We start from the raw sequence: 16,356 nt of genomic DNA on the forward strand, positions 1-16,356 counted from the left end.
TGGTTCAGCCTTCTACCAGCTCTGTGACACTGCCCATTTGGAGTCATGATTCCATCAGTTTAGTCTTCCAATAACTCTGAGAATGTCTATGTAATTGCTTGGGGCATGGGCACGGTGTTAATTAGAATGTTACCCATTCACAAAAGCCACAGGCAGCCTGACTGATAATTCTCTCGGGGCTTCCATGGTACAAATTGCACAAATTATATCTGTATCATCTTTAGCTCTCCTGTCTACATCTAATACTCTTTTCTCTTAAAATCTTCAACTGGATTTGATCTCTTCTGAGTCTTGAGGCAGATTGGATCTACCTAAACTACAAGCACAGCAAAAATCTGAATTGGCTGACCATGTTGTTTTAGTCTGTAGTGCAGATGGGATGCAAGCTGCATTTTATACACAGGCATCATTTACCCAGATAAGTGCCACATACTCAATTCCTGACTTTAATAAAGTACTTGGACATAGTAAGACATTAATCAAGGGCTTCATATAAATATGGCTATTTCATGCCCTTGTGGAAGTTAACATCTATCCTGAATTTGTTGAAGTAGTTACTGTTATGGAAAGATTTGGTCTTGCACTTGAGCTGAAGCTGGTTGTTTTGAGATAAACTCCAGTGTGTGACTTTCCATGCCCCCAAACCCACTGTGTTAGGCATCATGTAGTTACTTGGAAGACTGAGTCAAAAGAAAGAACAAATTACTTTGGGACTCAATATATTGATCCAGAATTCATTATGGTACTAATTTGACTTCAAATCACAGTCCTATTTTATTGTCTGGATGGATATAATTTTTACTCTAGAAAAAATAGAGGTTACAGTAACTATAACACGGATTTTAGGTTGCAGGCCTGAGTTCTAATTTTCTTCTGACAGGTGAGAAAATCAGTGAATGACTTTGTAGCTCAGAGTTGCTGTATTACTTCTTTTCAGCAACTCCAGAATCTTTTGCAACCAGGACTGCTGTTGTCGAACTTCAAGAACTGAATCCAAGAGATGTAGTTTTCAGATTCTACCCAACTGGAAGCTGTTTCTTCTTTCAAAAAGACTCAGATAGGAATGGAGAATCTCGTTATTCCCCACAGCATTAAGTTCCCTGTACTCTTACAGCATGTTTTTGCTACTGTGAGAGTCACTGTTACCGGATGGGTTACTGACAAGGTTGACAGGTTCTAAGCTAATGCTCTCTGTTCATGTAGTCACTGCTGGGCTGCTCTCATACCTGACCCTCACAGAGCTGTTGCAGTGTGTCTGGACTTGTCTTTCGACCCGTGCTGGTTGCCTACATGCAATGGGAGCTTAGCATTCTCCTCCCTTACGCTTGCAACATCTTCAAATTTTTCCTCCTTTCCAACTCCTCTGATTGCATTCATACAAGGACAGAATTCTGTCATTTTGTCCTGCATACTTTCTCAGTATTGGCTGCCAGAGAAATAGCGTGTGCTTCCCGTTCATTTAAGACACTGAATTTGCCTGTTTTAAAGGAATTTAAAGTTTGGCAAGGCTAATATTATAGTGACAGTTATGTTCTTTCACCAACTTCTTCCTCTTAGCTTGACTGCTTTTCTGTTCCAGGGGAGAGCAATAACCAATTTTCCTTTTTTTTGCTTTCACTGCCCAGCTTGATGCTAATCTGCCAGCATTTCTTTTTCTGATCTCTTATTGTCTGCCCAGCCTCAGTCTTGCTTCCTTTATTCTGACAGCTGCTCCAGACTTGTCTTCTTTTATGTCCTTCTCATATTTGTTTGTGTGTCATCTTTGTTGCTGCCTTTGATGTTTGGAATGGCCTTACTGAGATCTCTACTTGATGGAACTTGCCTTTCTAATGGCCCAGAAGGCACTGAAGAGGCAAATGAAGGAGAGGAATCTCTGGAACCAATGACTATGTGGGCTTGTTATCAGCAAATCATTTTGTTTCTAGGTCTTATCCCTTTTCCACTGTATGAGACAACGTGCAACTTCTTATGTTTTTGTCCCAAACCTTGCACACTGTGCATGCGTCTGCACTGACCAGGTGCCAAAATGGACTGGGACTTGTAATTGAATGTTTTGTTTGGTTTAAGTAGCTGGTGGATTTTTTTTCCCATTATGTAACAAACTTTTTTTTAAGGACAAACAGACTTGAGCTGCCTTTCTTTCTCCCTTTACAAGATGCAAATATTTTTCCCCAAAATATTAGGTATTAAATTTTAAAATACTGCATTTTTAGACCAACTGTGGTGATATCATGCTGGAATTATAGGGGGGTTCCAAAATTATATTTTACATAGTGAGGTTAAAATAAGCATCTCTTCACTGTGGTATTTTAAAGAACTGATAGGCAGGCTTCTACATGCAATTCAGCATTTTGTAATTATATTGTATTGAATTTAGAGTATTTGGTGAGGAAGTGGGATTATGAATAAACTGGAGGAGTAACTGGATAGCTAGTTGCTTTGAAGTAGTGCTCAGTCATTTAATTTCACATGAATTTTTAATAATAAATCAAACCTGTTTATTAAATTCCACTTGATGTGGACTCTTAGACCTCTGCAGTCTATCAGTGACAGAAGGGATTTTGAGACATTAAACTGTTTATTTTCTGAACTTTCATTTGCATTGCACACTTCTCCTTTTAACGATTAAATGATCATTTAATACAATTATAATATATGAGGTTGGGAATGGAAGCAGTACTTTTCATCTGCTTCTCGTTGTCAGAATAAAGTCTGAATACCCTAAACTACCCTAAATACTCAAATTAGTATACTTTTTCGTGGTAATAAATAGCACCCTGGAAGGTCTCAGTTAATTCAGTCTCAAATCTTTAAGAGGTAATTTTGACAGAGTCCTATAAATGTAGAAAGTTCAACAGAGAAACCAGAGAAATGTTCCTAATGAAATCTTGGCTTTGGTGGTGAAAATGTCTGCTTAGTTTTAATATAAGCTTGATTACACTGCATTCATGAGAATTTCTGCAAGTCTGCCCTCATGACATATAAACTTTAAATTAGGCATAGTCAATAAAAGGCCACCTAATACGGTTTCATATTTTGAGAGGTTTCCCCATAATTGCCCCAGCTAGTTACTCTGTTTTCTAACCATTTTGGAATCTGCATGTGCTGAAAAAAATTGTCCTGCAAAAGATGGTGCTTGTACAGCCTGTAATGATGTGAAGTGACCTGACAGAGACCTCCCTCCTCCCCACCGCCTCCTTATTTAGTGACCTTCCACAAATGATGAGACAGAACCCCTTTTCCCAGCAGCTGTTTTCTAAATTTGGTCTGACAAATGGTATCATAAAGGTGGCAGGTGAGGTTGGGAGATCTGATCAGAACATACCAATTTAACAGCCACCAAAAGGTACAAAAGAGTGTAAGGAAAAACAATCAAGTGCTGTCTCTTTATCATTGTATCAGTTTTCTTTGCATAGTCCCTTGTGAAAGCCTTTACTGATGGCTTTCAGTTATGTATCATTATAATACCTACAATGAGCATTACATAATAGGAAAAATATGCTACACTGAGCAGTGAAACTGGTGTTAGCCAGTCCTGTGGCCCATATCAAAATGCTCTCACTAGCATTCCCTGTAACAACACTTCCTCAGATGTAATGGACTACGGCATATCATCAGCTAAAAGTTCATGCATCTACTTTAATGTTTTTTACATATCCCTGTTACAAATAATGGCTTTTACTACTCAGGGGAAAAAGGATCCATTTTTATCCTCATTAATAGTTCAGACAATTTTCAAGCATATCCTCTGCCATTGCTGTGTTTACATGGCTGGATAGGTAAACACTCTGTTGGTGTCTCTCAGGCAGTAAGGAAAGGAGAGAAAACACGGTGATGGTAAAGCCACAAGAATTAACTAGAACAACTGGGTAGACAGTAGCACTTAATTGATTGTTATCGTTGGTTCTCTTAATAACAGTTCAACAGATTGCAGGTTGTCTCCTATTAATGGTGGGTTTATAAGAAGGAATTTGCAGAATAAGTGCATCTGAGGTTCTTTGACTAGGATGGCAAATTTCAGAAGAACTTGGGATGTTAAAAGCTTTAAAAAAGGTCTTACTTGTTTACGGTAGTGTGATATATCAATATATAGTAGAGCTGGAAATAGAAAGATGGCATTGGAAATTAGACCTGCTGTCCTGATGTCTAAGACCTTCAGTCTAGTGTAAGTGGTCAGTTCAGGAGCTTACCTGAAACAGGGCACCATCCTTCTATTCAGGGCTTGATCTGCTCCTGCCAGGCAAGGGTGGGGGGGAAGGGCAGCCCATGGGGCATGTGTGCATGCACAGCTGTGACTGCTGTAAACATTTATGTCTGCTTCAGCCTGCACACTGGTGAGCAGGACATAGCAGAGACCAAGCTACAATCTTGTTTACCCAATCGGCGTGTTTTAAGATATAAATATTTTTTATTCTTTTTTTGGATATTTGTCAACCATGTCTTGAGTTCATTGGGAAATTTATACTGTCATTTTTGGCAGCAGTCGTATATTATGAGGATGGTGCCATGAGAAACAGGATGCCCAGGTCCTGGCTTGTTTAAATGATCCTTCTAGGTTTTACTGCCATGCTCAACACCATGGTATGCAAGTGCTTACCAAGCCCTCTTAGATTCAGAAGCAAGGGCTGGGTAGGAACTCTGCCTTGTTTCTTAAGGATGAAATTTAGAGGCTGTTTGCTCTGTACCTCAGAAGAATTTTCCCTGATACAGCAGCTTTGCCTCTTGCCTAGGGTTTGAGGTAGAATTTCTCAACCACCTTCAAAGTTGTTGGGAAAGTGACCTTGAAGAAAATTGCATCAGGTGCTGTACTGGTGGATGACACAGCATTAATGTGTTGACCTAAAACTTCAAATCCAAAGGTGGAACACAGTGTATTGTAAGAAGCAAGTTAACCAACTAGTATTGTTAAGTGCCTTTGTTCAGGGCATACTGAGGGGCCAGATGAGATTCTGTTCACAGTTCAAATTTAAACAGGCCATGTCCCAAAGGATATGTGGACAGCGTCATTGGAGAGGAAAATATGGGGAATGCAAAAGTAAAATCAACTGTACTACACATATGAAATCAGATTAGTGTTATGGTTTTTGTTGTGTTGGTGAGGAAACAGAATTCAAGAAGGAAGGCTGTTTTAGTGAAGAAGAGGAAAGCCAGAGAGAGTGAAGGCAGAGCAGAAAAGAGCAGAGCATATGGTTAATGGAGCCAAGATTAAAATACTGAAAGATGGCACAGAGGTTAGAGAAGGCAGAGAAATACCATGTTTAAGTAAGGAATAAGGGTAAATCTAAGCTTGTACTACACTTGCACATTTTGGAGAGTGCATCCTGAATGTCATAGACCTGCACTTCTACAATAGCTTCCTCTGAAATGTTGTGTTGGAAAGGATGGATGCTGAACTATCCAATGGACAATGGGACAACTATCCAATGACAGTAGCTGTGCCTGTTTGATGAAAGCATGAGCTTTGGCATCTCTAGTCACTGCATGGTCTAGAAGCAGTTTTCCTTTTTCTTCCCAGTCTCAAGTGCTTCGCAGTCAGAATTCATATACTGTGATCACCCTGTGACAAGAAAGCTGCAGACCACACCTGTTGTTCCTGTGTTGGCTGCAAGAGGAACGGGACCTTTCCATAGATATCGGTTTCACTGAGACTGGGAGCAAACTAGTGTCCTACCGTCTGTCCCAGGTCTAGCCCCCCTCACCCCTGGCTTTGGATTCCAGCCCTTCACAGCTTTCTGACTCTTCTGGGTTAACTTGATCTTCCTATAGGATGAGTCCCAAACTCTCTGAGTCCCTATGTGACTCCAAACAGGCTGTAGTCCAGGCCTGCCTCCCTTCCCACCTTATCCCACCCTAAGATGTTCCCAAGAAGGTACTCTAGACCTTTTTGTCTCTGATGAATGAAGGATTCCCTTTAGTGGGCAAAAAGTAAAAGCCTGAGGGACAGAAAAGCAGCACTTGATGTGGATTTTTGATTCAAAACCCAGTTGACTGTTTTTCTGTGTGGTCCAGGCTCTGTTGCCTCCTATATAGGATACTCAGTGATCCTCCATTGTCCATGGGCAGCTTTGAAGGTGTGCCTGTAAGTATTTGCAAGGAATATAAAAGGTTAGTTGTAATAATCTGATGGAGAGTAATATTTATGATGGTGGGTGAAACTCAGAAAGAAATTTAAGGCTATTTCTGTTCATTTTGTCCAGGTCTCTGCTCCCATTTTGGCACCCAGAATTTGTAAAATGAACCAAATTAGAGTGTTTTGGCTTCTTTGGTTTTGTGTGTTTAAGTTGTGCTGCTTCTGTTACTGTGTTGGAAAGAGCATCAGCACAATCTATGTCCCACTCTCCTACAGCTTTATGTCATTTGGAAGACACCACCATAACAGGCCATTTCAGCCTCCCAGTGGCTGTCCTTGCCAGTCTGTTGCACAAAATGGTGTTTTTCACCCTTCATCAGAGATGCAGACGTGTGCTGCAGCACTACAGTAAATAACAGACCACAGTTTGTTTTCTTTAACCTTTGTCTAGCTGTATTTCAAAACTTACAATTTATCTAGTAGCTTCATCAGGAGGCTGGGATGTTTCTAAGGCAGTGTAAGCATAGATACCACATAGCTGAGTTGGTTGAGAGAGCGTGACTAGTGGGAATGAGAAAATCCACCATGACTGTGGTTTTAACTCCAGGGTTTCCAATGTGAACTTTATGAACTTATCATTAAAGCTGCCATCACCTTCCAGGCTCTGTCCTTACCCTTGCTGTGCTTGGATCTATCTGACTCAGGGCTCAGCACCCACTTCACTGTGTACTCTTCAGCCTAACCCTGGTTTTTCTCCCTCAGTCTTGTGCCTGCTTCAGCTCAGTTCCTTCTGTTCTGCAGTGACAGACACAGAGCTGTAGTGCAGGTCTGTAATGGGGGATAGCTGCTAAATCTTTGAAAAGGAGTAAAGTGTGCACATTTAAAATATAAAAGTGAATGTTCCAGTGGGCGCTATAACAGAATGCATTTTTACTTTTGCCTTTATTAGCCCCCCAATAGATTTCGTAATGTTTCCTTTCTGGTTTTATTTTGGTGGTTCTTTTTCTGCCTTATCTATTAAATATTACTACATTCCATTAATATGTAAAATAGGACTATTCAGTCTGCAAAGCTGAACATGTACACAAATTAGCAATGGGAGAGTTGTTTTGTTTTGGTTTGGTTTTTTTTTTTTTGAGTTGGATGTTTGTGTTGGGTTCGAAGTATACAGTCTTCTGGTCTTGTGGACATGTGAGAGGGGATTCTTTCTTCCTCTGTGCATATTCTGTTCAGCAAGTTGACAGTCTGATATTGATTAGGGCTTTTAGATGCAACAGGAGTACAGCTAATAAGAGTATAGGAGTACACCATGACAGGTGTGTATTTGTGTGCTGTGTTATTCCCTAATGAATTGTCTGACTGCCAGATATGTTAAGAGGTTAACGACTGAGCTATTCTCCTGGAGAGATACTGATGGAGCCTGGTAGTTTTGCAGCTGAAGAACCAGCTGTGCCAGCATAAGAGTTTTATCTGTCTATTCCCCCATAATCATGAATTAGTTATGCTAAGGTGATACTCAGCAAAATGCAGCTAGCAGTGAGACCAGAAGGGTCTCAAGATGGTTAGTGTCAGGGTGAAGAGGATAAAAGGTGATTTTCCAGCTTGTGCTGCCTGCTCTGCTTACCCTTTCTGTGCAGCCAGTAATCCCATGGTCATAGTTAACTGTCAGTAATTTACCATATTTGGATTCCCGAAACAAAATGCAATGTTTAGTTCAGCTTTGCATGGCAAACAGTTCCTTATGGAGCTTAATTGCTTTGTTTACATGTAGCTAGTTACTTATCATGTGGCAAGAACAATAGGCTGACTGCCTCTCCTGACCCATGATCACAATGAGATAAAACACAGAAGACAGTGAAGCTGTATTTCTTAAACAGACCACAGGTCAGATGCAGCCTCCTTGGCTGGGTGCGTCATAGAAAACCTGCTGCATGACATACCCTTTGTCGCAGCTGTGTGACTTTGCCAAGCGTCCTCACTGTCTGATCTTCAGCTTAAAGCAAGTGATATTTCTTGGACCTTTCTGTTTCACGTGTAGTAGGCACCTTTCTGAGAGCTGTCTGACTCCCTGACCAGACCTGGCAGAGTGCACACGGTGAACACGAGACCATCACATGAGGCTTTGACCTCAGGGTCTCCCACAGCTTAACCTGGACTGTGCCTGCTTGGCCGCAGAGGCAGCTGGGTTTTTTCTCTTCAGTATGGAGGCAGGGGCAGCATTAGCCTTGATTTCTCAACCAGCCACACCTCTCCTGTGGGATGAGGAGCACAATGGAGTTTGCTCCAGTTAAGCCAGATCTCTGCCAGTCAGTCACTCCTGCTTACTGACAGGAGACCTTTTAACAACGGTGCTCCAACCATGCCAGAACACTTTTTTTCTTCTTGTCACACAGTTCTCCAACCGCTGGCAGTACCCTGTGATCCAGCATGACAGGAGTGCATGACCCAACACATGCTTTCCTGCCCAGAAGTTGAGGAGTTCATTCTCAGGTCTGCCAGACTAACAGAGACAAAAGAAATTCTTTGCTGGGGACTGCAGCTCACACCCTGATGGAGTTCCTTTCGTCTTGGGGGAGCATGGGGCTGACGCCAGGTCTCCCTGCATAGCAGAGCTTTTCTGAGCTCTGAGCAGAGAGGACATTACAGAGATTTTTATCTGTTTGCTTCTTCATTTCACTGGTGGCTTTCCCCCTCACGTCTGAATTAAAACTCCGAAAGTTTGCTGAGAAAGACTCATAGTTTGTTCCTCAGATAGTTTCTGTTGGCAAAAGGGAATTCTTCATTACACCTACTCGTACCAAAGGAGTAAAGTAGATGTTTTCCATTAATTTGCCTGAGGTACAGAAAGCTGCAGCCTTGTTATTATAGACACAGGCATATCAGCTGTGTGAGACTTACTGCCAACCCTGCAAACTGGAGAACAAGTTGCTCACAGATTTTGTCAATCTGTGTGCAAATGGGAATGAGAGGCCATTGAAAATATGTGCATAAAGTTTAAGTGCAGAACATCTGTAAACCAAAAATCTTCTTTGTCTTACTTTTTCCGTGATTGAATTGTCATCTGACTGGCACAGTTGCGTGCTCAAATCTTAGGTGCAGTTCACATTTGTCAGTTCCCCTTGAAGAGATGTCAATGGAGGCTGATATCCTTTATGGCAGTATATCTCTGCAGCTGTTACTTTCCCTATGTAGGCAATCTCTCACTTGCAGAGATAATGCAAGGCAGAAATATTTCCTCTTTGTGTGTGTTTGTGGCACAGAGAAACCATGTCATGCAAATAACAAGACCACAATGACAGCAGTATTCTAGAGAATACTGGAAGTTATCATTACCTTCCCAAGCCTTTAGACTGTGAAAATAAACTTTAAAAGTCTGCCGAAGATTTAAGCAGTAAGAGCCCCTTCCACCACCTCCCAGATATAATGTGAGCTGCTTCTAGGGCTGGAGGCATTCTCAATAAAGACTGCTGCTTTTTTGAGCTTACAGGCATTTACAGCTACATTATAAATTGAAAGGTTAGCATGTCTGCTCTTGCCTGGTCATTCTTCTGCTCATGTAATGCAGAGCCCAGTAGTCATCACAAAAAAGAAAACTGTGAGAAATATGTCTTTGAGGAGGAAAACCCCCCATAAGAATCAATTATATTCCTCACAAGAATTCGGCATCTGAGTCAAGGGTTCCCAGAGACTGGCCTGGAAAGCTGCTGAGTATGTGACCCTCAGACAGATTTTAAATCGTGGCTGTTCTGTGCTGTCATGCTGATTGATTTTTTTTTGTTATACAGCCCTTACCCTGATGTCCCACCCATTAAGTTGCCCTCCATGAACAAAACTCTGGGAACCCCCGAGTTCATCATCCAAGAAAACCTTTATTTTGGAAGACAGACTGAAAAAGATAATCTATTTTGTCAAGTGTTACCACACCTCTGTAAACATACAGTCTCCTCATCTGGATGATCTCATGCATATATTTGTCAAAGTTCTTGCTTTGGGACGGCATTTGCAGCAAAACAGTAATATACGCAATCTATAAAAAGTTTTTGGGTGAGATCCAATACAAGTATCTCATGGTGAAATCATTCTTAATATTATTTAACAGCTACCTGGTGTCTGGTTCAGGGAAACTGGTTGCAACTCCGTCTTCCTTTAGACACTTAAATGAATGGCACATGTGAGCTTGGATGTTATGTGAATGTAGGGCAAGGACAACGTGGATCGTAGTTTATCTCTAAGAATTGTCTGCATGTTTTGCCTCCATTTTTTGACAGTGGATTGTTGATAGAGTAATACCTGCTAAACAGGTACAAGCTCATCAGCACTCCTTACCAAAGTAACCTTGTCTGGAAACTCTCACCTTGTACATTGGGAATAGAGGGAAGGAAAATTGGAAATCTGTGGCTTAAGGAAAAGCATTTGGTACTACAGAAGTTAAGTGAAGATCAGCTAACCTGCTGGAGCATCACAGGCTGGAAACCTGAATGTTCTGGCAGATGCCATCATTTTGGCAACAGAGAAGGTGGCCGTCCTTCAAAGTCGTCATGGTCTTTCTCACGTAGTAGGAAGTGGCATGACTGCCCTGGATACAAACATCCTAAGAAAGAAGTGATTAGTCAGTGACTCCACAGAAATAAATGCCTGGACACAGTTGATAACAGTGAGTCTTGGAGTGCAAGGTCACAACATGAGGCCTTTGGAAGGAGTATCAGTGTTTGCAGTGAAAGATGTAATACCTACCTGTGATTAAGTCTTACAAAACAGAACAAAAAACCCCGACACCAAACCCAGCAGTCTTACAGAGTCATTGTTTTGCAGCTTTCAAAACTCTTCTGCATAATTTTTGCTAAAGGGTGATCTAAAGCCCAGGCTGATTAATTTCTGCTCCGCCTCCTGTCACCTCGGAAACAGGGAATGCCTTCTGTGAAAACGATCTGACCCTGGAGGATCCCGGATGGAAGTTCATATGCAAAACAGACTTTTTCCACTTTTTTGTTGCTCAGAGCAATAATGCAAAAGTCCACAGTAAGGTCTGCACTTCCAGCTAGGAGCACAGTGTAACAAGTACCTTGCGGTGGCTTATGGCAGACAATACCTTGTGGTAAATGCTGCACTGGAACTAGGATTACCTGTGTCTCTACTGCTGAAACTAGGGGAAAAACTTACTTTCACACTCCATAATGCAGAGCATGCACTCAGACAGTTTTAGCCCCTTATTTACTGTTGCCAGCATATTGTGGGCTGTGTTAAGTATCTATGTTATATGTCTGCCCTTGCTTGCATCCCTGGGAGATAGGGAGATTGTGTAGTGGATATGTTGACAGCAGGGTTTTTTTCCCAAATTTCATTGCTTCTGTTCTGTTCTTTATGCAGCCCACTGAAATCATCTTTTTCTGTACTGTGGAGTCTTACGAGTTCTCCCAAGAGATTTTTCTTTTTTGCTGGGCACACCCATAAAAATCAAGGAGTTCTACCTTGCAGTTTTGGTCCCTCTAAACATCAGTCTGCATACACCCATTTAAGTCATCTTACTTTTGTCCCTAATCTGTCCTAATATCTCTAGGCAATCAAGAAACTGGCCTTTCATCTATCTTGAACTCTTGAGAATTGCTCAATAGTTGCACAAAGCTATTTTTCTTCCTCCTGCAGTGAAGATAGCACCAAGTTAGTACTGTGTAATGGGCCAGGCCTTTCCTATTTGACAGGTGGCCTAAAGACGGAGAGATGTTCCTCCCTGTGTTTGGCATGGAGGCCAGAGAATCCTCTGCTATTTTAGGATTCTCATTATATTACAGGGACTTCATTTCCCAGCTTTCCTGACACTACTGTGTGGTCAGGTTGATGTACAGAGTCAATGAGTACAGTAGCCCTAAAAGATAAAGAAATGGAGCTAACACATTATGTCTGATTTTCTTGCTCCTTTGTCAGAGGCCATTATGGATTTAACAGTTTGTGGTAACTAAAAGGTTACCCTTCTAGTCCTGTTTTTTCTCTTAATGTTTCAAGAGAGATGTCAGGATTACCTTTGTAGGTTTTGGTTGGGGATTATAATCTCAACATTTGTGATTACAGTGGAGTAGGATCCTCAACTTCAGTTCACAGCTTGATGTCCTCTTATGTTGGAAATTAAGTTATGCTGAATTAAATGTTATCATCCGTTTTCTTTTGGAGACACATAGCTTGGTTTTAAATATAAATGTTTGCCATTTTGGGACAGTGTGCTAGGTTCAAGCTCCTTTAGCAAAACTTTTTTTATTGGAGTGGCTCATGTAACTTGTTAACATGCAAGAAATTATTAAGCTTTCGCTTCCTCCACTCCCATTTCCTGTTTTGATATTGAAAGGAAGCCTTGATTGCTAATTTGTGATTAGCCAGCAAACCAGAGTGACCTTAATCCTGTGGGCTTGCGTGGTGCTTGCCTGTGCAGATACCGCCTCTCTCAAGAGTGGGCTGCTGCTTCTCACGTTTCATGGTGAGAGCTGTAAACAATGTGCTCTTCTTTCCGTGAATTCATGGTCTGCCTTCTGAGAATAGAGGTAGTGCCAGGCCTGACAGTGCATGGAAGACAACACCAAAACGCTGGATGCTGCAGGAGAGAAGGGAGGCATGAGGGTGTTTTTGCAGTCTTGCTTGCCCAGGAGATGGCACTGTGCAATAGTGGGATTTTTACCTGCAGCGTTTGTAGTGTGACCCTGACCCGATGGTGATTGTCAATAAGAGTAGAGTGACTTGTGCTTCTTTAGGATCCCCAGCATTCTTCTGTGTAAAATGCATTGTACTGTACATGACTTAGGCAGGTTAGGTTTAAATCTGCTTTGAACTCCTGCATTAGGGAACTGACCTTTGTGCATATTCTAGTGTCGTCAGGATCAGAACAGGGTTTGTGAGTGAAATTGTTCTGGCTACAAATGAAGTGGTGATATCTTTGGAGCACCCTTACTTCCAAGGCTTTTGTGTCCCCCTTGATAATACCCAGACTACTGACAAAGCAGCCAAAACAAAGAGGTATGTACATGTAGTATGTGCTAGAAAATTAGAGGGATTTGAGGAGTCTCTGTGGGATGTCTTTCTGTCCTGCACGCAGTATGCTATGCTCCCATTAGAGTGCTGGTTGCTCTGGTTTAATGCTTGTGTATAAAACACACATAGCTTTTTTAAGGAATCCCTGACCCCACCTGCAAATCCCTGACCTAACTTGTGCTGTCCAACACAGCTGAGATAAATCTAGAAAATCTTCCAGGTCTTCCTCTTTTCTAATGGTCCTGAGTTGAGAAAATTTTCATTTCTCTCTCCAATAACAGTCTGAGATAGGGAACACATACAGATCTGTGGGACATTATAATCTTGAATGAATATGCTGCTTAACAAAATCTTAGGCAAGCTTATTAACCTTCTTATTTCAGTTCTCAAAAAGGTGAAAAGGGGTAATGTTTTCTTAATACAGTGGCGTTACAAGTATGTTCACAATATACCTTAAAGCTAGAAATACCATGTGAATGCTAAATAATTTTATTATTATTAATCACATCTTGAGTGGCCTGTACATCTAACACAAAGGCTTCTTAGCAAACACATGTCCTTTGAAATAGCCTGACCCTTTCCACTTTTTCAGAGACATTAATAGTTTCCTGGCTCAGTGTTTTAGGAAATGTTGTCATAGTCTGGAGGAACCAATAAAAACATAAGTCACCTATTTTGTCTGATCATTTTACGCCAGGATATTTGAGGCTGGAAGCTTTGGAGGGGTAGGAGGGGACTGCTCCATTTTTGTGGGTGGAAGATGTAAAAGTTTTAATACTCTTTTAGTATAACTTTACATAGGACTCTAGAACTGTGTGAGAAGTAGTAATTTTTGAGTTCATAGGCAGGGACTCTAGATAGCTTTAGTAACTATTTAACTAGTTTTTCCCCTTCCTAAGCCTTGTATTGCTTCACTGCGTGATGAAAAGGATGTTGTCTTTTGGGGAAGAGTATTTTGTTGGTTTCAGGCTTACATTGCCCTGTAATAGATGTAAGAGAGCTCTTAAGAAATGGCAGTGCCTTAAAACAAATGTTGGGAAATGATTATGGCTGTATGATTGGTGCCACAATAGCTTGTTGGATATGGTCAAAGCAAACCATTTCCCACAAGCAGAAAATGCAGTTACTTAAACTGAGGAACTACTACTGTATGAAATCTCAGTACAAAGCATCATTACATGACATTGTGAAAAGCAAGCCATGAGTGTCTATAATAGGCATCCAGTGACACAGTGTTCTCCATTATAAATGCCAACATTTACGATGGGCCAAACCCTGCCATCCTTACATGGTTTCCATTCTTTCCTTTCTGAGGCAAAGCCTCCAGCAAGCATGTTAGAGTCCTGTCTGTGATCTCTTGGATCTGTGGAGAGCAGACATGCATGGCAGTTTTTCCCCTACTGTGCTGTTGTCTGCTGCAAGTTTCACGCAGCCCCTAAGAGGTGGGGAGATCTGTATTACTGTTAATTTATGTTAAGTTGCATGGAGCTGGAAAAGACTATGTGAACCCATTTATCCCCTGCCACTTCCCAGAGCATCCTCCAGAGAGAACCAAAGTTTTTGCCCGTTTTTGGGAAACCATACTCTCGTTTTCTCTTCTGTATTCCGTCAGTGTTGGAGACCAGTCTAATGTTTGTCAGCAGACTGGAGAAGCTGAAGGATAACACCTACTTCATCCTGCCTAGCTATCTTTTCAGAAATGAACGGCGTCGCCAAAAGAGACAACCACCTCTGCTGCAAGCTGCACCATAATGTATTACATGGACTCTTCTCCTCCTTACCTGCCCCCCAAAGTAGAAAAATCAAACATGATTTCCAGTTTCTGCTGTAGCCTCGAACGGAGCTGGTGTGCAGCTGTCATTCAGTGTGAGTTCAGACTGTGTTTAGGCTGCAGTTCAGGTTCTGCAAACCCCCATTAAAAAATGCTTGAAGATTTCAGAAAGAGGCAAAAAGAGGGCATGGGTCCTGAGATACCTTGATCAGAGGCCAGTGCAAAGGGGACGTTGCTGCTGATCTACTACTTTTATGTTTTATGAATCCAACAAGGTGTTATCATAAGAGTTACACAAGAGGCCAACATGCCACAAATGAACCTTGGTGTTAATTCTCACTGGACATCTGTCCCTTATGTTTTTTGGAGGCTTTTTTCTCCACCTTTCAATTTAATGTACCAAATGCTCATTCTTATTCTTTTTCCCACCCAAGCTGAGGGTGAATGCATCAGCCCTGTGGCAAAGAGGCTGTGTCCTGCTACCTTCCACTCAGGAAAACCACTGGGAGATGTTGCCACAACAGTGGCTTCCCCTTTGTACTTGTCAAGATAGCATATCACTTTGTAGGCATATTTTAGCAGGTCAGGCCTAGACTTGTTACTTTGAAATGGGCCATGAGATACCCCTTTCAAATTTCCTCTTAAACTGGAGCTGGACCTGTGTACAACAGTGTCCCCTGGGTGTCCCTGAGCACTCAGTGATACGAGGAATGTTACTCAGTCCTAGAGCACAATGTACAGCCAAACTGAGACACATTTCTTTCCCAAGTAACAACACTGGAGACCTGAGGAAACATGTGCATTGAACAGGACGTGTAGGGGAAGGGGTGAGTACAACATTGCTATTGTTGTTGCTCGTTCCTACAACAAATTCAGAAAAAAATGCTCATGTCAGGGGTCTCACCATGTCAGGTGCTCCTACCAACCACTCTGGGGCTTCTGAGTAGACAAGTCTCCCCTTCTGACTGCTATCTGCCATGCTCAGATTTCATCTCAGTCATCAGGGGGTATATGCCTCAGGGAAGGAGAAGTTTGGTTTCTTCTCTCATCCCGTTTCTTGGATGGTCAGGGTTTAGGGAAGGGAGAGCTCTTCGCGGTTATGTCCTTAGTTTGGTCTTTTGCAAATGGGAGCTTTTTGGGTTTTATTGGTGTGTAGCTAAACTGTTAAACTGTGCCTGCACCTATTTTAAAATAAATCTCTCTCTCATCAAGCAGAGGAATCGTGACCTCAGGAAGAACCAGATTTAAAAACAAGACTATCATTTTAATCCTCAGCTTGCATCTCACTCCCCTCAGGGTTTTTTTGATGATGGCTGGAATTTCATCATTGAGTGTAGGTTTTTTCAATAAACAGTGAAACTGTCCCAAACCAGAAACCATCCAATCCCACCCAAAGAGATTTAGTGAAAGGGAAACTACAGAGAAGATGAAAGCAAAGTATTTCTTACACTATCTTCATATTCTTGTGTCCTAACATATAGCTCGGCCATAGCAATCATAT

The 16,356-nt window shown here is 41.7% G+C and overlaps 1 protein-coding gene across 2 annotated transcripts in view; it reads right to left on the bottom strand.

Annotated features, from left to right (window-relative positions):
• FILIP1L (filamin A interacting protein 1 like) overlaps positions 1 to 16,356 on the bottom strand; it is a 198,390-nt gene that overhangs the window by 143,080 nt on the left and 38,954 nt on the right. For both annotated transcript variants that reach the window (XR_003915878.1, XM_029960683.1), the window contains exon 2: positions 10,519 to 10,661. The gene's annotated coding sequence lies outside the window, so the exon portion shown is untranslated. The remainder of the gene's footprint in view (positions 1 to 10,518; positions 10,662 to 16,356) is intronic.

This window comes from Manacus vitellinus, unplaced genomic scaffold (genome assembly GCF_001715985.3).
Source record: "Manacus vitellinus isolate BGI_N305 unplaced genomic scaffold, ASM171598v3 scaffold_28_pilon, whole genome shotgun sequence".
Classification (NCBI taxonomy): domain Eukaryota; kingdom Metazoa; phylum Chordata; class Aves; order Passeriformes; family Pipridae; genus Manacus; species Manacus vitellinus.